General features: G+C 42.0%; 1 long non-coding RNA gene across 1 annotated transcript in view; it reads left to right on the forward strand.

Moving 5' to 3' along the window:
- Positions 1 to 8,234, forward strand: part of LOC102475667 (uncharacterized) — a 46,850-nt gene extending 38,616 nt beyond the window's left edge. Inside the window, exon 3 of the long non-coding RNA XR_337471.1 lies at positions 8,148 to 8,234. This is a non-coding gene — a long non-coding RNA (uncharacterized LOC102475667). The remainder of the gene's footprint in view (positions 1 to 8,147) is intronic.
- The last annotated feature ends 7,459 nt before the right edge of the window (positions 8,235 to 15,693 follow it).

The following is a 15,693-nucleotide window of genomic DNA, read 5'->3' on the forward strand; positions in this document are numbered from 1 at the left end:
AAAAATAATTAATTTTATTTATTTATTCATTTATTTGTTTATTTATTTATTTATTTTAATTTGGCCAGAAACACGCACAGAGTGAGAAAGCGAGAGAGAGAGAAAGTGAGAAACTCAGCCACCAAGAAAGGAATTGAACCGTGGTCAGCCATGTGGGAGTGTCCTGCATCTTAATCACCACGCCACCTGCTGGTCTCTTCATTTTTTTTCTTAAAGAGATTTTTGCTATAGGGCACTTCCCCTCACCAGAGAGACAGAAAGACAGTAAGTGATAAATCAACCCCTAGGGGTATGGCAATGCTGCAATTCCTTCTCCTCCATTCTCCTTTGGGAACTTTTTAGGCACACACACACACACACACACACACACACACGTACCCAGTATGAGTTTTAAGCTGCCGGTTCCTAGACTCGAACCTCAGTTAATTACATGGGAGTCCAGCGATGTAACTAACTATCATGCCATCTGCTGGTCCTGAAGAGATTATTCTTAGTGTATCATTGATTTTCATTCCAACTGGGTGAAGGCCAACCATATCCTAAAGGGAGTAGTTGACTCTAAGGTTCTGAAAAAGATCATAAGGATCTCTGGACATGATGAAACTATTTTGTAGCTCTATCTTAAAGTCTTAAACATCTACTTTCATTTTTTAAAATCTGAAAACCTCATTTGTATATATATCACCCATCTCTTTCAAAAGGTGTCCAAGATAGCTCAACAAGACTTAGCTTCCATTAGAAACCAGTTTTTCATAGCAGTAGGTATGTTTTGAACTATAAACATTTTTTGACAGCTAGCGTATTCGGGCTGCCCTGTCACTTCATTTTCAAACTGATTACATTCCAAAAATGCATCCGAGGGTTGGCTCTTTGGAAGTTGGAATATATTTTTCTTTCACAAACACTGAGATGGTTGAGTTCCGAGTTAGTGCACAAAAACTTGGTCAATTGTGGACGTGTACTTGACTTCCAGGTCCTAGAAGTACTACAGAGGAGTTGAGTAGAAAAGTTTAGTAATGAATGAAGAGAGCTTTTCCTCATCTTTTCTATAATGAAGAAAATTCTAGAAAATGTGAAGTCCACCTTGTTATTTCTACCCTTTTGCGCACATTCATCTGTTCTGCCAGTGCTTGCCCAACATCCCAGAGCTGCCTCAAGTCCTCAGGGCTTCCCTCCATTTGGGCCTCTTCCAACTCCTAAATAATGTCATATTTCCTAATGATTGCTTCTTTCTTCCCTAATAAAACTCCTGTGCCCTCAGTGTAATTATCTTAACTTCCCATTAAAACGCTAAGCACCCATATATATGAACAACTAATGGAGTCTCAATATTTGCAGCAATCTTCTAAAAAAGACTGAATATACTTTATTTTAAACATGTATGATTTGGAGAGAAAGAACATAATGCAAAGTAATAATAGGAAGGGAAAAATTCAGGTTAGGGTGACATCAGGGCCTCCAGAGTTAGATTCTTTAAATTCCTACCTTTATTTGTTGACAGTCTCTGGCTTTACTTTTAAATGAGAGAAACAACTAATATTAGCATATCACTGTATAAACTTTTTGTTTGTTTGTTTTGAGATTTTTGCTATAGGGTGTTTGGGCTCTCTGGAGAGACAGAGAGACAGAAAGAAAGAAATCATCCTCCAGCCCCCGGGCCCCCGGTGGGGAGGGATGGCCACGCCGTAATCCCTTCTCCTCCATTTGTCTCTGTTCACCATTCTCTTCTTGGGATTTTGGGCACACGTGCACATGCGCCCAGTGTGAGCTTTTATGCTGCCAGGTCTGATACTCGAACCACAGTCAGCCATGTGGGAGTCCAATGCCTTAACCACTACGCCACCTGCTGGCCCTGTATAAAATATCTGGATATCCATTTAAACCTAGAAGGGATTGTTCCTATTTAACAGAAAAGGAGACCAAGGCTCAGAGAAGCTAAAGGCCTTGCTCTGGATGAATAGCTAAAGCTGAAGCTCAGACTGAAAGAACCCAGTTCCTAAGGCTCAGCTTCTACTCCATCTGCCTGTTGCATTCAACTGCGTCTTCCTGTTTCCAGCGTTCCCCGTATCTCTGTGCTTACAGTGAAGGCTATGAGGCTGCCGGCAGAGGGAAGGGCATGGACACCCAGGATTTAGTTCAGGACTGCCATCCTCAGGTTGCCGTTTTTGTCAGATTTTAGATATCTCTTCCTGTAAGAAATGTTTGCTGTGCTAAGTAATGTGTGTAACCTTGAGATTTGATCAGGAGGAAGTGGGGAAAGGGAGTCGGGAACCAACAGAAACATTTTTCACATTCAGGGGTACATATATAGTTATATCCTTCATACGTAGGTGTATATAACAATGATTTTATATTACATATTGTCAAATAATGTAAATCAATACGTTCCGTAACAGTTTTTCAGTTTCCATAATTGATGAGAAAATGAAATTAGGGGGGCCAGCAGTTAGCGTAGTGGCTATGTCACTGGACTCCCACATAGCCGACCGCGGTTCGCGTTCCAGACCCGGTGGCTTAAACTCACGCCGGGTGTATGTGTGTGCATGCCCAAGATCCTGAGAGGAGAATGGAGGAGAAGGGATTGTGTCGTGGCCACCCCCCCCCCCCCCGGGGGGGATTTCTCACTTTCTCTCTCTCTCTCTTTCTCTCTCTCTCTCTCTGTCTTTCTGGCAAGCGCATGCGCCCTGTAGCAAAAACCTCTCCAAAAAAAAAAAAAAAGTAAAATTAGGGATCCTATAAATGTCAGTGTTTAGGAAATTTTCAGAGATAGAGAACATACATTTGATCAAAATAGTGAGAAAATAGAAAATAAAATTTAAAAAACAAAACAAAAAATAGGAGACACAATTCACCATAATATTCGTGGGTGCAGCCAGAAAGAAAATTAAGCATGGGCCAGCCCATCATCAACTCCTTAAGGGAGCCGGCTCTCACATGACTGATGGTGTGGTTTGAATCCTGGCCCCGGGGGCGGGGGGGCTTGAAAGACAAGTCACATACATGTGTGGGCATGCCCCAAATCTTGAAAAGATGGAAAAATGGAGGAAAAGGGATTGTGGTGTGACAATGCTCCATTGAAGGGGTGCTTTCTCCTTGCCCCTTTCCCTGTGTTTCTGACAAGCACCCTCAGGCAAATTAAGAAAAAGAGGGGGACCAGCAGATGGCGAGATGGTTACATCGCTGTACTCCCACATATTTGATGACAGTTCTAATCCTGGACCCAGCATCTTAAAACACATAAGGCGTGTGTGTGTGTGTGTGTGTGTGTGTGTGTGTGTCAAAGATCCCAAAAGCAGAATGGAAGAAAAGGGATTGTGGTGTGGCCAACTCCCCAGGGAATGACTTCTTGCTTTCTGTCTCCCCGTCTCCATCAAGAGCACATGCCCCATAGCAAAAATCTCTCTTAAAAGAAAAAAAGGAACCAGCAGGTGGGATAGTGGTTAAGGTGCTGGACACCCACATCCCTGATGGCCGATCATGTTTTGAGTCCTAGACCCAGCGGCTGAAAACTGATGCCAGGCGAGTGTATGTGCATGTCCAAAATCGCAAATCCCAAGAGGAGAATGGAGGAGAAGGGATGTGTGGTGTGTGGCCATTTCCCCTGGGTGGGGTGTGTGTTGGGGGGGATGATTTTTCACTTTCTCTCTCTCTCTCTCTGGCGAGTGCATGTGCCCCGTGGCAAAAATCTCTCAAAAAATTTTTAAAAAAAAAGGAAGAAAGAAAAAGAAAAATGAAAACGCAATCCAGTCAAACATTTATCTACATCTTTGGGAGTAAAGTATCTTGATGGCCAGCTCGGAGCACCACTCAGAAATTCCTTCCTGTTTCTGAATGACATGCGTGGATATGTTAGGGGACTTAAGTGACTTTGCCATTTGGAGCTGATCCAGTTAGCTAATCAGCAGTGGAAAAGACTACCCTGAAAAATGTGGATGTTTCAGAAGTCTCAGCCACCACTTTGGGAATGAAGTGCTGAGGGGACCACTAATGTTTTCTTCAGGGTGCTTACTATATTTATTTATTTTGCCCCAAGGTTGGGCCCAGCAGGCGGCATAGTGGTTACAGTGCTGGACTCAGTTCAATTTCAGTGGTTGACAGCAGTTTGAGTCTCCAACCTGGTAGCTGGAAAAACATCAGGTGTGCGTATGGCCAAAATCCCTGGAGGAGAATGGAGGAGAAGGGATTGCAGTGTGGCCATCTTCCCAGGGGGTGATTTCTCGCACTTTCCCTCTCACTGTCTCCCTCTGTTTCTCTCTGGCAAGTACTTGTGCTCTATGGAAAAAAACATTAAAAAAAATAAATAAAAAATAAAATCAGCCTGAAGGACCATGTGCCTCCTTGAGAGAGACACACACGAGGGTAGGGGAGAGAAAGCCCCCACTGTGGGGGTGTTCATGCTGTAGTCCCTTCAACATCTCACACTCCCTTCAGAATTTCAGACACACACACGCATGGCATATTTTTTCAAGCCACCAGGTTGAGTCGATCCACACAGTCAGCCATGTGGGATACAGCCATCTTAGCCACTAGCTGGCCCTTGGGGTGATTAAATTCACAAACCCCTGAGAACTGTAGTAGGCCTCTCACTAGGAGTGCTCTGAAAGAGCAGTGGAGAAAACCGAAGCCCAGTGGCCAGTACCTGTCATCCCAGTGACTAGAGGCTGAAACGGGAGGATTATCAGCTTGAGGCCAGCCTGGGCAATATATCAAGACTGTGTCTTTTTTAAAAAGAAAAAGGTCGGAAACCAGCAGTTAGCGTAATGGCTATGTCGCTGGATTCCCACGTAGTTGACTGCGGTTCGCATCCCGGACCCAGTGGCTTAGAACTCACACCGGGCGCGTGTGCGTGCGTGCCCAAGATCCCGAGAGGAGAATGGAGGAGAAGGGATTGCGGCGTGACTATCCCCCCTGAGGGGTGATTTCTCGCTTTCTGTCTCTCTGTCTCTCTCTGTCTGGCAAGCGCACACGCCCTATAGTGAAAAAACCTCTCCAAAAAAAAGAAAGAAAGAAAGAAAGAAAAAGGTCCAGCCAGGTGGCCTAGTGGTTAAGAGACGCCAGATCCCACATGGCCAACAGCAGTTCAAATCCTGGACTGGTAACCTGAAAAACACATGGAGTGCATGTATGTGTATATCCAAAACCCCAAAAGGATCAAAACACGGAGAAGAGATTGCTGCATGACCATGCCCCACCGGGGAGGAGTGTGCCTTTTCCCTTTCCCTCTGTCTCTCTGGTGAGTGTTTGCATCCTTTCCTTTGACGATAAAAAAAAAAAGGCCAGCTGGTGGCAGTGTGGTTAAGGCAGCTGGCTCTCACACGGTTGGTTGCGCAGTTCGCAGTCCGAGTCCCAGACTGTGGCTTGAAAGACACACGGAGTGCATGTGTGTGCAAGCCCAAACCCAAGAGGAGGATGGGGGAGAAGGGACTGTGGTTTGGCCATCAACCTTGGGGGTGCTCTCTCACTTGCTCTCCCTCTCTCTTCTCCGTCTCTTTCTGGTGAGCTCACGTACCCTATAGGAGATTTAAAAAGAAAAAACAAAAGAAAGAAGAAGGAATAAAGAAGGAAAAGAGGAAAGAACAGAGTCAAATAATTTCTATTTCTTCTCCTTTTTAAATAATTGTCAGAGAGTTTATGTGTCCCCAGAGAGAGACAGACAGAGTGGCAGAGAGAGAGGGACAGGGAGAAAGCAGCTCCAAGTGAGGCAGGTGTGGTCATGCTACAATGCCTTCTTCATTTCTCTATCCTTTCAGGATTCTGGGGTACACAGATATGCACCCAGCAAGTTCTTCTAACCCCCAGGACGAGGATACAAACCTCTCAGTTGACTACATGGGATCTGGCTCCCTTAACCACCAGGCCATGGGGCTGGTCCTAATTTATTCTTTTGTATTAAAAAATTGGAAGGGATACCTGCAATTAATAATAACATCAAGCAAGGCCAGCACATGGTGTAGTGTTAAGGTGCTAGACTCCCACATGGCCGACTGCGGTTCGAGTCCTGGACCTGGTGACTTGAAACTCACACCAGGTGTGTGTGCATGCATGTCTAAAATCTCAAGAGGGGAATGGAAAAGGGATTGCAGTGTGGCCATCCCACCTTGGAGGGGGGAGGTGATTTCTCTCTCTCTCTCTCTCTCTGTCTCTCTGGTAAGTGTACATGCCCGTGGCAAAAAAAAAAAAAAAAAAAAAACACAAAAAACTCTCAAAAAGATAAAATAAATAAAAAATACATCAGGCAAACATTTATTAAACACTGTTCAATCTTTGCAATTGTTTGATGAAAAGAAAGTACTAGGCTATTTCCTACACTTTATAAAAAATGAAAATATTGAATTGCATTGTGGTAAAGAAAGTTGTTTTTGTGGTTGGAGAGGGAGGCTTAGGGAGAAAGAGCTACAGGGCTGTGATGGGTTTCTTTAAATTTCTGATAATCTATCAAACCTTGACTGGAGAAAATCCCAACAACAAAAACATTAATCCATTTACTTTAAACAAAGGCAATGATTTAAAGGAGGCAGATAGGATAGAGTTAGCTGTTAGCCATTGTTTTGGGGTGATTGGATCTACCTGAAATTCAGAACCTCCTTAAAGAATGCTATGGTTAAATTAGAACAAAAGAAGCACTTTTCATTTGCTTTAAAATTTATTTTGGAGGGTATAAAGACTTGTTTATGTAGAAGCACATTTAAGTTTACTAAAGTACAGTCAAATTCACTAATACTCATTTACTATACTACATTTTATTAGTAAAAGATTCTAAAATCAAAGACATATTTTATATAGAGGTTATTTATTTTTTATTCTTTGGAGAGGACTTTTGCTATAGGGCTCGTGCACTTGCCAGAAAGAGAGAGAGACAGAGAGACAAAAAGTGAGAAATTATGCCCCAGAGGGGATGGCCATGCCACAATCCCTTTTCCTCTATTCTTGGGCACTCACACACATGCGCCCAGTGTGAGTTTAAGCCACCAGGTCTGGGACTCAAACCACAGTCGACTACATGGGAGTCCAGCGAATAGCCATTATGCCAACTGCTGGTCCCTATAGTGATTATTTTTAACACTTGGATAATTTGTAGTTATTTAGACATAAAAAAATACCTTGAGCCTTGAGCCAGCTGGCAGAGTAGTTAGGCAGCTGAATCTCACATGACTGTGTAGTTTGGAACCTGGACACCATGGCTTAAAAAACATGCTGGGCAGAGACAACAGGTGGCATAGTGACTATAGCACTGCATTCTCACATGGCCAACTGTGGTTCAAGTCCTGGACCCGTCAGCTTGAAACTCACTCCAGGTGCGTGTGCATGTGTGTCCAAAATTCTGAAAGGAGAATGGAGGGGAAGGGATTGTGGCATGGCTATCCCTCCTTGTAGATGATGTCTCTCTTTGTCTCTCTCTCTCTTTGTCTCTCTCTCTCTCTGTCTCCCTACTGAACACACACACTTTATAGCAAAAAAAAAAAAAATCCATATCTGGTGTGAGTGTGTGTACATGCTCAAAATCTCAAAAGGTGGGAGAGACGAAGAAGAAGGGATTGCAGCGTTACTGTTATTGAACTCAAATCAGGTTCACTCAAACACTACAAGCCAAACCACAGGTACATGGTGTGATTAAGGAAAGCACAGCTTTACTGCAAGGGGCAGAGCAAGGAGAGCAGGCAGCTCATGCTGAAAAGACCCGTCTCACCAAGATGTTCCTCACATGTGTAAGGGCAAAATTGGGGGCAGAGGTCCCAGGCGCATGATCAGTTCAGCAATTGGTTCAAGAGGACATGATAATCTCGTGGGCATACTTGATTGGTAAGGTCTTAGATAATCAAATTTCAGTTCAGGTTTCTGGAGCCATTCGCCTGGGGTCTTTGAGCTCACAGCCAGTTGTTCCCATCCTACAAAACATCTTACATATTGAAATGAAAACCTTATCTTTTCTTTAAGTGAACATTTTTAGAGGTCTAATGGCCCTTGTTCATGGTCAATGTTTCATTATCATAACCAAAATCTGAAGTCTTTTCTTATCCCTTACCCTGGGCCATTACAGTGTAAATGAACCTTGTATTCCAAGCATCTTAGAAAATGCATTTTACTTTTATTATAGTTCATCCCTTATTTATTTTCACTTTGGGAAATTCTTATTTTTTCTTTCACAGAAAGGGAAACTGAGGAACCATCCCTTCACACATGATAAACCATCTGGTTACAAATGAGATCCAAACCATGAGAAACACAAGCAAGAACCAGGAATCAGTTGAAAGAGAGTGGTACCGGAGTCAAGTATTTACAGAATAAATGAATAAATGAGAATAAATGAGATCATTTATACTTGAAGTCATCGCGGAGGGAAATGGACAGGGTCAGGAACTAACCACAGTTAGATCCGTGTCTACTCCCTCGTGCAGCTAGCACTCTTTTGTACATACTCTGTGTCAGATGCTATGCTCAGCACTGGGAATATTATTTTTGCTTTTATGGAACTCACGGGCTAGTGGAGCATATAGATATTAATATATATGTGCTCTGAAAGAAAACTCAGGCTATTTTGAGAGCTGGGGACTTGAGCTACTCTGGAGTATCCTTGGCAACTGACATTTAAGTTGGAACATGAAAGATAAATCGGAGTATAGTTTGATAGACAAGGGAGTGGGCACTAGCATCCAAAGGCCTCAAGTCAGAAAGCTGCTTTGCACTGAAAAACCTGAAAGGGTACATTTTGGGTGGTGCAAGGTGAGGAGATTGGGGAGATGAAAGTGAGGGAGACCAGGTAGGAACTTAAAGATGTTGAGCTTTATCCTAAGAGAAAGGGGGAGCTATTGACAGAAAGGTTTTAAACCAGAAGGATAAGACCAAGTGTGTGTTTTAAAGAGATCACTATGATTCCTTGATGAAGAAGGAATTAGGGGGAAACCAATTGGCATGCAGAAAGACTACTTAGGAGGAGATCATTATAATAGCACAGGTGAGACTTGATAATATATCTCATTGGTAGAGAGCTGGATGGTTCAAGAAATATTTAGGAAGAACAGACAGTATTTAGTGATTGACTGGATAAGTATACGAGGGATGAAAGGTTTATGGAATGATCTGCCGTATTTCTAAAACCATAATAAGGTGGTATTAATGAATGAAAATGGGTCCCAGATTGATGGGAACAGTATGAGAAGTGAGTATCATAAATTCACTTTAAATAAGTAAGCAGTTGAAAGAATGAGGTCTGGGCTGGGCTGTCCTAGTTGTGATAAAGGAAGATTTGAAACTCATTGAGAACAACGATCTTTAAACTTTACTGATTTCCCATGGCTATGAGTAAACATCTTAATAAGAATCCAATAAATTATACTTATTTAGAAATGAAAAATATTGTTACTTTCTATATTAAATACTAGTTAAAAATGAATTTACTGTGTAATAAATAGGGGTAAAATGCTATCAATTTCTTCACATACTCCAGTATATCATACTTTGGAAATAGCTGGTGTAGAGAATTTTGAAAAACAAAGTACTATTATTTCAGACACACACACACAACTACTAGAAGCACTAAAGCCACACACTGACTCTTTTAAATGAAGAAGACTTCTATATCTTTTTTTTTTTTTTAAGGTTCTTGCCACAGGGCATGTGCACTAGCTTGAGAGAGACATAGTCAGTGAGAGGGAATGTGGGAAAGTACCCCCCAGGGTAGATGGCCACGCCACAATTCCTTATCCTCATTCTCTTCTTGGAATTTTGGGTGCACATGCACATAAGCTCACCATGTTTTTCAGTCCTCCAGGTCGAGATTTGAACCTCGAACTTGGCCGTGTGGGATCCAGCCGCCTTAACCACCACACCACTGGCTGGCCTTTTAAATTCTTTTTTTTTTTTTTTTTTTTTTGAGAGGTTTTCGCTATAGGGCATGTGCGCTCACCAGACAGACAGAGACAGAGAGATAGAAAGCGAGAAATCACCCCCCAGGGGGGATGGTCACACCACAATCCCTTCTCCTCCATTCTCCTCTCGGGATCTTGGGCACGCATGCACACACACACGCCCGGCGTGAGTTTTGAGCCACCAGGTCTGGGACGCGAACCGCGGTCGACTATGTGCGAGACCAGCGACATAGCCATTACGCTTACTGCTGGTTCCCTTAAATCCCTTTTTTAAGATGCTTATACTTTATTAGGTAGATGAGACCTAAATAGTTACATTTTAAGTAGAAACTGAGAGGCAGTATGAGACACAGAGAACTAAACTACAACAGGCATTCATAAGAACCTTTGAATCACAGTCTCCAAGAATAATATTATTGTTCTAAAAAAGTGCAGTGGAATATTACATGACACCTATCCCACCCTTTGTGAATGACAAAGGATTTTGATACTTCTAAGCGCTCATGAAATCCTATGTCCAAATATACACCATTGTTGAAAGACATGCATTCCTAACTAGTTTACAGATTCCTAAAAGCACTGTTACTTACGGGTACACCATAATCAAAGCGTTTCATATTGTGCACTATGTGACTGGGTATGGAACAATTGCTAGATATAAATCTTTTTTAAAAATCCAGTTTGCCTGGAAAAATAAAAGCAAAAAAAGAAAAATTCGGTTTGTCTTTGTACTATCATATTGAGAAACTGTTAATCTATAGAAAAGCAAGCCATGAAAAATCAGATACTACATAAGAGTGTATTTTCCATACAGTAAACCAATCGTGATTAAAAGTTAATGACTAATAAATTCTTTTATTTTATATATATGGTTTGCTCTATGGCGTGTGCACTCTTTAGAGAGAGATAAAGAGAGAGAAAGTGAGAAATCAACCCCAAGGAGATCTGCAATCCGTTCTTCTCCATTCTCTTCTTGAGATCTGGGGCACACACACACACACACACACACACACACACACCTGGCAGATTCTTCAAGCCACCAGGTCCCAGATGTGCACACACACACACACACACACACACATTTTATTATTTATTTAAATTATTTTTGCCATAGGGTGCATGCATTTGCTGAAGAAAGACAGAGAGGGAGGGAGAGAGAAAAAGTGAGAAAGTACCTCCTGGAAGGGGCACTATGCCCACACCACAACTCCTTATCATCCACTCTCTTCTCAGGATTTTGGCATGCATGCACATGAGCCTGGTGTGCTTTTCAAGCCCCCAGGTCCAAGCCTCGAACTATACTGTCAGCCACGTGGGATCCAGCTGCATTAACCACTGCCACCTGTCTGGCACTGGCCCAGGCATTTTATATTCTTTTATTTGTTTTCAAAATCTGGTATGACTTTTCCACTCACAGCCAATGAGTGCTGGAACCAGCTCTCACTGGTTCACGAGAGCCAGTTGTGAGTGTCTCATCTTAACTCTGCATTCAGTGACATCCCATTGAGAGGTGGACATTAGCTGTGGTGGGAGTATTTACACCATGGCAAACACCACAAATGAGGGTTCCGTTCATCTCAGAGAGCCAGCTATTAAGTATTTACCATTTATAAACACCACTGCTTATAACGGTTCTCAATTTGGACCAGTTGTTTCAAGAGCTCAGCAGCCATGTATAGCTAGAGAATGTCCTGTACTGGGCAGCTTGGTCTAGCTCTGTTATTTCATGAAGGGTTGGCAAAAGAGTGTAATTTGTTCTAGTATTTCTTCTTTGTTTATTGGTTGCATATCTCTACAGAGAAAAAATGTCTTCATTAACTGTCTAGTGACATTAGTGTACAGTAAAAGCAGGAAAGGCAGGATAAATTCTTCATTGTTTTTCTTTGTTAACAAGCGTTCAAAATAATAAGTTCTTTCTCTTGCAAAAACAAGCAATTAATATTGGGTTGTCAGAAAAATCATGACGTGTTTTGAGACCAGAAGTTGGCATAATGGCTATGTCACTGGACTCCCATGTAGTCGACCACGGTTCGAGTCCTGGACCCAGTGGCTTAAACTCACACTGGGCGCATGTGCGTGCGTGCCCAAGATCCTGAGAGGAGAATGGAGGAGAAGGGATTGTGGCCATCCCTCCTGGGGCGGGGTGTGTGTGTGTGTGGCTGACTCTACTGTTTGTTTTTTTTTTTTTTGAGAGGTTTTTCGCTATACAGCGCATGCGCTCGCCAAAAAGACTGAGAGAGGCAGAGAGACAGAAAGCGAGAAATCACCCCCCCGGGGGATGGCCACGCTGCAATCCCTTCTCCTCCATTCTCCTCTCAGGATCTTGGGCACGCACGCACATGCGCCCAGTGTGAGTTTAAGCCACTGGGTCCAGGACTCGAACCGTGGTCGACTACATGGGAGTCCAGTGACATAGCCATTATGCTAACTGCTGGTCCCTCTACTTTGTATTTTTTAATGTTTCAATTGGCACATAACAACATACCTGTTTTTGGGTGCAATGTGATGTTTTAATACATGTGCACCCTGTATAATAATCGAATCAGGGTAGTTATCCTGTTATCTCATACATGTCTCATTTCCTTGTGGTAAGAACATTCAAAAAGTTCTATTTTTAGCTATTTTTCCATATAAAATATATGACTTGACCCTATTTTCTAGATTGGGAATTCAGAAACGCTGGCATTCACTGGCCAGGCTTGTTCAAGTGCCCACTGCTGTGCCCAGCAGTGTCATGTGAGAACTTGGCAGCCTGTTAGGAACCAAGGGCGGGGCAGTTCCCAGAACGAGCGCTTGATAGACCAAACAATAGGTGTCCATGATAACATTTAAAATGTTACACAGGCGTTGTTAAACACATCATCCTTCTTATGTCATTGATTGGTTGCTTTAATTCATTTCATACATATCAAGAATCTGTGATAATCATGCAACTCTTATTCTGACCATATAAATTAGCTAACAGAAGTATAAACTTCAGTGGAATTCTGAATCCTCGAAGATTTTTTTACTTTGTCAACCTCAAAGGTAATGAGTGTTAAACACATTCGGAAGAGGCCCAGCCAGGGTAACATGTGCTGGGTGACACTGCTATCAGCAGGCTGATGCCACAGGGGAGGCCTGTCCTGAAAAGCCAGCCCCAGTGGTGGGCATCTGTGGTCCTATGTTCCCAGGAGGCCGAGGCAGAGGAACGAGACATAGATAAATCTCTAAAACAGAGCAAAACAAAACTAGTTGTATAGGAAGTAGCAGCACAGAAGGTGTAACTGAACATATTTGAAAAGAAAGAGATCACCTTTCTGTTTTATGTGATTTCAGGAAATCAGCACCTTTTCGCTCAGGTTATTCTTTAGCCATAAGAAGTAAATTTTACATTAAACTATTCATACTATCTCATTTAAAGTTTGCCTATGGTAAAAATTACATGGCATAATACAGAGCTCTAACAGAGCAACTGTGGTCCCGCTGACTTAATAATATTCTCTGGCTTGCTGAAATTTCTGAAGACACTAACACGGATTGAACCTCCACTTATCAACTAAAGTCTGGGAATTTCAATCAAAGCCATATCCTCTCACACTAAAAGACACATCACGCCAATATGAAGAACCTGTTTTTTAGTAAAAAAAATAAAAAAAAGAATGTATAGTAACCAAAATATTCAAAGGATGAACTGTAATGCATTGGGTACTGCAAAATAAACACAAAACTATTGGACTGTTGGGAGAGTCATGACACATTTTTAAGAAAAACAGAAAAATACATGACTTTCCCAATGACCTAATATTTCCATACTTTACTTTATAAAAACAAAAAATGTCAATAAGGGTTTTAAAGCCAAATGGTTAAAATTGTAGCTGTCGTGTAATGTTTATGCTTTTCCAATAAAATCTTTACACAAGTCACTTGTAAACAAATTAAAAAATATAAAGAGAAAACATGTTAGTAGGACCAGCAGATGGTGTAATGGTTATGTAGCTGGACTCCCACATGGCCAACTGCGGTTCAAATCCCCAACCTAGAGGCTTCAAACTCTTGCTGGGTGCATGTGCATGCACACCCAAAACCCCAAGAGGAGAATGGAGGAGAAGGGACTGCAGTATGACCATCCCCCCTGATTTCTTGCTTTTCTGTCTCTCTGGAGATCATGCGTGCCCTAGAACAAAAATCTCTCTAAAAGAAAAAAAATATTAGCTGGGAAATAAACCTGGGGCAAATTAGGAAGAAAAGTTACTAAGAAAAGGAAGGCATAGTTTCTAAGATCTGTGGATGAGAAATTTTATCCTGAGAATTTATTTATTTCATTTTCTATAATTAACTTTATTTATTTATTTATTTTAATTTGACCTGAGAGGGACAGAGTGAGAGTGAGAAAGAGAGAGAAAGTGAGAAAGCAAGCCACCAGGCTCGGGACTTGAACCATGGTCAGCCATGTGGCAGTCCACCACCCTTAGCCACCACACCACCTGCCAGCCCCTTGAGAATTTATTTTACTAGAGTTTTTTTTTTTTTTAATAATTATTTATTTAGTTTTATTTAGTTACTCATTTATTTTAATTTGACCAGAGAGAGATACATAGAGACAGAGAGAGGGAAAGTGAGAAAGCAAGTCACCAGGTCCGGGACTCAAAACTGTGGTCTGCCATGTGGGAGTGTCCAGCACCCTAACTAACACATCACCTGTTGGTGCCCTTTACTAGAGTTTTATCAACTTTTTTTTTTTTCAGTTTGCTATAGGCTGCATGAGCTCACCAAAGGGAGTATTGGTGAAGAGGGGTTGAGAAATCATCCCTTTGGGAGGGATGGACACTCTGCAGTCCCTTCTCCTCCATTCTCTTCTCTGGATCTTAGGCACACATGTGCATGTCTAGCGTTTATCAAGCCATCAAGTCCAGGGCTCAAACCACTTGGGCTATGTGGAATCCAGCAGCTTTTAACCACCATGCCACTTGGCTGGTTCAATTTTTTTTTTTTTTTTGCCTAGGAGACAATTTAGAGAAAATAAAAATATTATTACATTTAAAATTTTTTATCAAAATGAAAATAGTTCTAGTACTACAGGGAAAATATACTTTCATTATACATTTAGAAATTTTTTTTTTGAGAGGTTTTCACTACAAGGTGCGTGCGCTCACCGGACAGACAGACAGAGAGACAGAGAGACAGACAGCGAGAAATCACCCCCCGGGGGGATGGTCACGCCACAATCCCTTCTCCTCCATTCTCCTCTTGGGATCTTGGGCACACACGCACATGCGCCCGGTGTGAGTTTTAAGCCACCGGGTCCAGGACGCGAACCGCGGTTGACTACGTAGGAGTCCAGCGACATAGCCATTACGCTAACTGCTGATTCCCTAGAATTTCATTTTATTGAAGACAATTAATGATGGAAGAATGGGACATGACTAGACATTCTTTCTATTGTTATACCAATGATTCTTATGGTCCCATGCTTATAATTAAAAAATATATTTTTGTGGATTTTCCTTCTGTGAGGGGCTTGTGATTCTCTAGGAAAACGTCTTTTTAGGGTTAGCTGGTGGTGTGAAGGTGGCTGTAGCCTATATAGCTGACTTTGAGTCCCAGACCTGGTGGCTTGAAAAACTGGTGTGTGTGTGTGTGTGTGTGTGTGTGTGCAAGTATACCTGAAATCCCCCCAAAAAACAGGAGAAATGGAGATGTGATTGCTGAGTAACCATCCCCCATGGAGAGGGTGCTTTCTCATTTTTCGCCTCTCTTTTCAACAAGTACATGTGCCCACTATCAAATTTTTAAAAATAGCAAAATAAAAATAAGAAATCTCATAGGCCATTTTATGTACAACAAT

Source organism: Tupaia chinensis, unplaced genomic scaffold, assembly GCF_000334495.1.
Source record: "Tupaia chinensis unplaced genomic scaffold, TupChi_1.0 Scaffold146445_1, whole genome shotgun sequence".
In the NCBI taxonomy this organism is placed as follows: domain Eukaryota; kingdom Metazoa; phylum Chordata; class Mammalia; order Scandentia; family Tupaiidae; genus Tupaia; species Tupaia belangeri.